This window comes from Benincasa hispida, chromosome 9, assembly GCF_009727055.1.
Source record: "Benincasa hispida cultivar B227 chromosome 9, ASM972705v1, whole genome shotgun sequence".
In the NCBI taxonomy this organism is placed as follows: domain Eukaryota; kingdom Viridiplantae; phylum Streptophyta; class Magnoliopsida; order Cucurbitales; family Cucurbitaceae; genus Benincasa; species Benincasa hispida.
In genome coordinates, this window is record NC_052357.1 from 78250586 (window position 1) to 78257577 (window position 6992).

Genomic DNA, 6992 nt, shown 5'->3' on the forward strand with positions numbered 1-6992 from the left:
GTTTTTTTTTTTTTTTTTGTAGATTTTCGTTGATGAAAGAAACCTCAAAGGATATGAATAGATTTACAATGGGAGACTTGAAAGTGCAGTACTTGAAGATAATGATCTTTAAAGTAAGACTTTTTGCGTTAGATGAAAACCAACAATCTTCAAAGTAGGACTTTTGGCGTCAGATGAAAACCAACGCTAAAACTGTTGGGTGAAAATGAACTATGAGTCAATTTTCTAACTAGTTTCTATAACAGAGTCTTTATGTATTATTTGATTCGTTATTGCATATGAGATGTGTAAAAATGAATAACTTCTTTCATGAAAGAAGTTCAATGCGTCTACACAATTTTCAAAAAAGTTTTCAAAGATTGAATTGCAAAAGGTTTGCAAATTTGTGATGTTCATCTGAGAAATAAATTTCATAATTGGGATCTTTAAGAATAAGGTTTTGATTTAGTATCATAACCAATGACTTTGAACAATAACGATGTTCTTGTATAGACAAGAAAATGAAACGTGGGTATTTATCTATTTTATATTGATATTTGCTCATTATGAATGAAGTTAAAATCAATATGAAAGTTTGACTATTTAACCAATTTTCAAATAGTTAATTTGGAGTATTTTTTTATATTAAAATCCACATACAAATGTTTAGGACAAGATGTTGAATTCTCATGCATCTTATGTTTGCAAAGTAGTTGTTTAATGTTCGATGCAGTTACTTCAGATAGAATGGTAATATATCATTCTACAATAAAGCTTATATATCCAAGGGAAAAGTTTCATAAGACACCTCAAATGTTGAGGGAATATATATCTTACATGAGACCTAATTAACGTTTAATATACAATTGGTTAGTTAAATCAGTGAAGTCGATGGTATGACCATTGTGTTTTGAAAATTAAAACTTACGAATAATGAGACGTGAGTGTATATAGTTTAAGATTTGACCTTTTACAGGATGCACTATTTCATATTGGTTTTAGAGAAATACGTGTTTTATCCTAGTTACTAATCACCTAAACTATGCCTTGGAGGAAGAAAAAATTCTAAGTATTGGAGGCATAGTAGTTTGAAGTAAAAAATTTGGCCGAGTGTCCAAACTATGCTATGGAATAAGATTTGAACTCATAGCATAGGAGAGGATGGAGAATCTTGGAAGAGTTCAACGCATGGCCAAAGCCATAGCATGTTCAACGCATAGCAGGTGCATCCCAATGGGAGATTTTGGACGACTTTTGACGTCTAGGAATGTGGGAAGCTATGCCTTGAGATTATGTTATGAGACTAGGAATCCAAGTGTTGAACACTAAGATGGGCGCATAGAGATGTATAATGGGTGTACAGGGAAGGAATAATGAGCGCATAGGGTATTCTATAAAGAAATTGGCTAAATGGACAGCATAGGACACCACAAGTAGAGAAAACCCTAAAGAGGGAATATTGGGTGCATCAATGGCCATCTAGACACATGTCATGGGGGGGAAAGTAAGCTCACTATCAGTTGACAAGGTCGAAGCTATTTTATCTAATTATTTTGCTAGATAGTTTTCATAAAAAAAATGAAATAGCAATACTATAATAATATAATTATTATTTTTTATTTTTTAAATCGTTCGTTGCACAATAAAAAAAAGGAACTATTTTTCTTAAAAAAAAAAAAAAAAAAGAATTGGACTTCCTCATACATTTGGCTTTTGTGAGAACCATTTGAACCAGGTAATGTTATGATTCAAAGGGTTCTCGATATCTTAGACACAGTTTTCTTATCTATACTCTCCCATGTTTGTGTCTGTCAGCTATGCATTGAGAAGAAAATGGAAACCAAGGGAGAAGAAAGAGGAAGAAGGATTGGCACATGAGGTTCGAGTTGGGCGCATAAGACTAGGGTTTAGTGCATATAAGATCTTATGGATTCCATTTTGGATCTATGAGGAGCAAGATGGAAGCATAAGACAAACCCTTGGGAGGAAGTTACACCAAGGAAGCTAGAGAACTGTAGTGGGCACATGCCTAGGAGAGGGAAAATGTAAGGTGGGTGATGACATGCAGAAATACATGTCATCTTAGGTCTTTTATTTAGAATTATGAAGGCTGTTAAGCAGAATATGCGACAATTATGTTAGAAATTCATGAGAAAAGGAGCTTGCGGCATTCAGCATTGAGAATCTCGGCTAACCCATTATTATGCGTTATTATGAATTCAAATGTCTATTTTTGTAGCTAATGCAGGAAGTGGACACAAACACGAAAGCTGGACTACCACATAGACGACCACATGCAGAGAAACTCTCCATCGCAAAGGCGAACGCATAGAAGCTACGATTGTCAAGCGATTGCGGTCATCGTGTAGAGTTGCGGTGTTAAGTGAATGCGGTCACTGCACGATTGCGGCTACACGATAATGCATAATAGAGGGATCAATGCAAGGTTGGTGGAATGAACGCATCAACGCATATCTCGGGAAAACCAAAAGATGATGTTGACATTTCACCTGCCATGCCGTTAGCAGCAGAGATTCAGAAAAGGACTATGTGCCGTGAATGTCAGAATCAGAGCAGTCCATAAATGTTGTCAGCGATCCAAGCTCTATAAATAGAAGCCGCTGAGCAGAATTTTAACTTATCCAGGGTTATCCCTGCGATCTAAACTAATGCGTGAGAAGAAAACTTGAGAGTTCTTCATCTCCTTCCTTCATTCCGAGTGACGACCGGAGCCTTCGACTAGAGCTAGATCTCGAGAGAGTCAGCTCCACCGTCCATCCATGGCACCACCGGCAGCCTTGACACACATCTGCTAGAAGCAAGACATTGCTTCCAACTAGTCATTCCATTTTCTCTTATTTTCTTATATTGTATTGTATTACATTTTGGAATTAAGGAATTAATACATTATGTGTTCAATGCATTTCTGTGTTTCCTTTGATTCCATCTCCATCTTTCTTTGCTTAGCATCCTTAACTTTCATTGCATCACTTAGTGAGATTGTTAGAGTATCGCATACTTAGTCATGTGGATTAGGGATATGAAGCATGTAACAAACCACCGAGAGGTGTGCGTTGCGTGAGTGTGTGAGTAAACCTTATTTGCTTAGTGTGAAGCTGTAGCAATGCCTGTCTATAGGCGGACGCAACGCTTGTTTATGAGTAAAGTTAACAACTACTAACTGTCTGAGAGGGTAAGTGGTTGGTCGCATTAAGTAGTGTAAGCTATTGTTCACTAGAGGTAGGAATAATCTTGCGTCAGCCAAGTTCATGCGGTTACCTTGTCTTATGAGTGCATCATTCATCATTTAGGCATATTTGAGAGAGTAGTCTAAAACACAAATCTAAGACTCGAAAGAGCAGATTGGAATGCATAAGCAAGAATGGGGAACTTAAAGATAAGCTTTGTTTGCTATTACACAGCGTATGCACCCTACGGATAGGATATTGCATGCGTTCAGAAGTAGGATACGGTGGTATGCAGCTATCACGCTCATGCAGCGAGAGCACGTGAGCGAGTTATGGAGGTTTAGGCATAGGATTCTCGGCACTATCGCATATACATTGCATACATCTTAGAATTAGGCTCAAGTGTGTGTAGCATGATCGCATAGCTTGCGTTGGCTGAGGTTGCCCTTGCAGTCAAGCTCAGTGTTGCAGTGAAGACATCCTCACATTTTATCTATTTTCCCATCCATTTATTTCGCGTCAGCAGTTGTCGTGTCTCTAACTCTCATTCATACTTCTTATTGCGTTGTCTGTTAGTTAGAAGCAGGAGTAGTGTTAGCTTAGCAACCCCTCCATCATTCTTTTATTCAATCGCCGCATACACATTACCGCATACATTTAGTTACAAGTCCCTGAGTTCGACCTCGAATCACCCGAGAAACTTGTATTCGCGTTATACTTGGCGTGAGCGCAAGAAAATTTGTGATAGGAACGCATGGTCATCACATACATTTGTAACGCATACTGTAAGTCTAACGCATGACTACCAATCCATGATAATCAACGCATACCTTAAATCATGCATCGCATAATGCGTTCACATAATTTTAGTTATCAAGTCCTTGACGATTTGGTAGTCTAATTTTCCATCATCAGTGGGTGCATGCCCTTGCTATAGGCCAAAGAGGGAACTGTGTGGCGAGTAGAAGTCAAGTTAGTGACATAGTTAAGAAACTATACATCAAAACCTAGGGAAACATGCATTGGAAGCACCATATGGATGCATAGAGGAGATGTTGGACACATAGAGGGTTGTTGATCAAATAACAATGCACCAAACTTAGGTTAGTATGCGTTAACTTGAAAACTTAGAGAGCAAGGTTGGACTGACATCAAAATAAAGTACGTGGCTCAACCAAATGAAGCCTCGGTCAAGCCTAGGGTGAGGTGGATGCACAATAGAACATGCAAAAGATCAGAATGACATCTCAAGGGGGGCTACGCATTGGACTATGCATGGTAAAGACACCTCAAGCTCGCATGCAATTTGGAGGTGCCACCAACATTATTGAAGATGAAGAGGGGAGGCATAAACGATTCGAGGCAGAATTACGAACTGAAATTGGAATGTCTATGACCACTAGTTTAAGAAGATTAGAATTCTCAAAGCTAGTAGAGCCGACAATACGGGTGGAGGCAAGTTTGATCGAGGGAACAGTGAAGGAACCCAAAACTTCCGAAGATTAGAAGGAGGAGAGTTGGAATTTTGCACTAGGGGTTTCGAGTAGAAAAATAACTAAGTCCAGTTTCGGGAAGCAAAAGGAAAAATGGAGTATTTGAAGGATGAAACATATAACCAATGACCTAAAGAATCCATTGCAAGCATCAACCGGAGACCTTGGTGCTCAGAGTGCAATAGATATCATTCAGGGCGGTATTATGAGAGCGCCAATGTATTCTATAATTATGGGGAAGCTGGACATTATAAACGAAATTGCCCTTATATCAGATGGGAGGATAAAGGCAAATCTAAAACCTCGAAAGTTTGAGAAATGTTATGTTAATGAGCCTATAATTAAGACCTTTTCTCTCAATTAAAGTTGTAATTAGCAAATCTAAAATTGTAAAATATGGTATTGTGAATGATTTTTAGCTAACTGTGTAAATGATTGTTGTTTATCTCTCTAGATACTTGTTTGCAGAATATTAATAGGGACTGAGGAACGAAGAAATCCCCTATGTATAAATTGTAGAAAGAATCACGCCGAAGAGTTCCTATGGAGGACCAACCGATGTTACGTGTGTAAATAGGAAGCACACATTGGAAAAAGATGCCCAACATTTACTCGATTTCTGAAACAGTAGACAAGACCTACGGAGTCAGGAGCAGGAAGTTCCAGTACAGTGAAAGTAAACCTTCCCTATCATAATTGTAACAAATATCATAAGAAAGATCAGAAAGGCAGAGAAGGATTATGTTTGAAGTGTGAGCAATCAGGATATCACTGTAAGGACTGCCCAATAGATGCTCCTACTAGTCTAGAAAAGAGTTGGAAAAATTACTGGTATTAGGTACCAATTTGTATAAAGTCTAAATATTTAGTCATAAATGAATAATAAGATGTTTCGTAATGGTTTATTTAAATTTCAAGGACAAAATTATCTAAAAGGGATGGATTTGTAATATCTGAGCCCTCACAAGATTTCCTTAGGTGGAGAAAAGAGCTCAGAGTTCAAGCTTTGGAAGGGAAGAGTTTAACTAAGCACTTAAACTATACCTTGGAGGAAGAAAAAATTCTAAGTGTTGGAGGCATAATAGTTTGGAGTAATAAATTTGGCTAAGTGTCCAAACTATGCTATGGAATAAAAGTTTAACTTATAGCATAGGAGATGATTGAGAATCTTGGAGAAGTTCAATGCATGGCCAAAGCCATAACATGTTGAATGTATAGTAGATGCATCCCAAGGGGAGATTTTGGACAACTTTGGATGTCTAGGGATGTGGGAAACTATGCATTGAGATTATCAAGATGGGCGCATAGAGAAGGCATAATGGGTGCATAGGGTACTCTGGGAGAGAAATTGGCTAAGTGTTGGACAATATAGGACACTACAAGTAGAGAAAACCCTAAATAGGGAATATTGGGTGCATCGATGGCTATATGGACGCATATCTTGGGGGGGGGGGGAAGTGAGATAGAGGACATGGTTATGCCTTGAGTCTAAATGAGTAAGCTATGCATTGATAATAAGATGGAAACCAAAGGAGAAAAAAGAGGAAGAAGGATTAGCACATGAGGTTGAAGTTAGGGCGCATAGGACTAGGGTTTTGCACATAAGAGATCTTATGAATTCCATTTTGGATCTATAAGAAGCAAGATGGAAGCATAAGACAAACCCTTGGGAGGAAGTTACACCAAGGAAGCCCAAGAACTCTAGTGGACGCATGCAGGGAAACGTAAGGTGGTGCATGCCCTCGCTATAGGCCAAAGAGGAACTATGTGGTGAGTAGAAGTCAAGTTAGTGACATAGTTAAGAAACCATACATCCAAACCTAGGGGACCATGCGTTGGAAGCACCCTATGGATGAATAGAAGAGATGTTGGATGCATAGAGGATTGTTGATGAAGCAACCATGCATCCAACCTAGGTCAGTATGTCTTAACGTGAAAACTTAGAGAGCAAGGTCAGATTCACAGCAAAATGAGGTACGTAGCTCAACCAAATGAAGCCTCGGTCAAGCCTCGGGTGAGGTGGACACACAATAGAACATGCAAAAGATCAGAATGACATCTCAAGGGAGCTACGCATTGGACTATGCATGGTAAAGACACCTAAGCTCGCATGCAAGCTAGAGGTGTCAAAGACCCTCGTGTTAGACCTTGCATGGTGCTAACATAGATTTCTCGTGCATACCATGTGTCATGCATTTGTGGCATAGGAAAGGTGACAAAGACACCCTTGAGGGCCTAACTACCCTGGGTGAACTTCATTTCAACTCACAACTCAAACTCCCATCAAAGAAGACTTAAAAAGAGAGTTTGAAGAGAATTAGGGTTGCAGGGT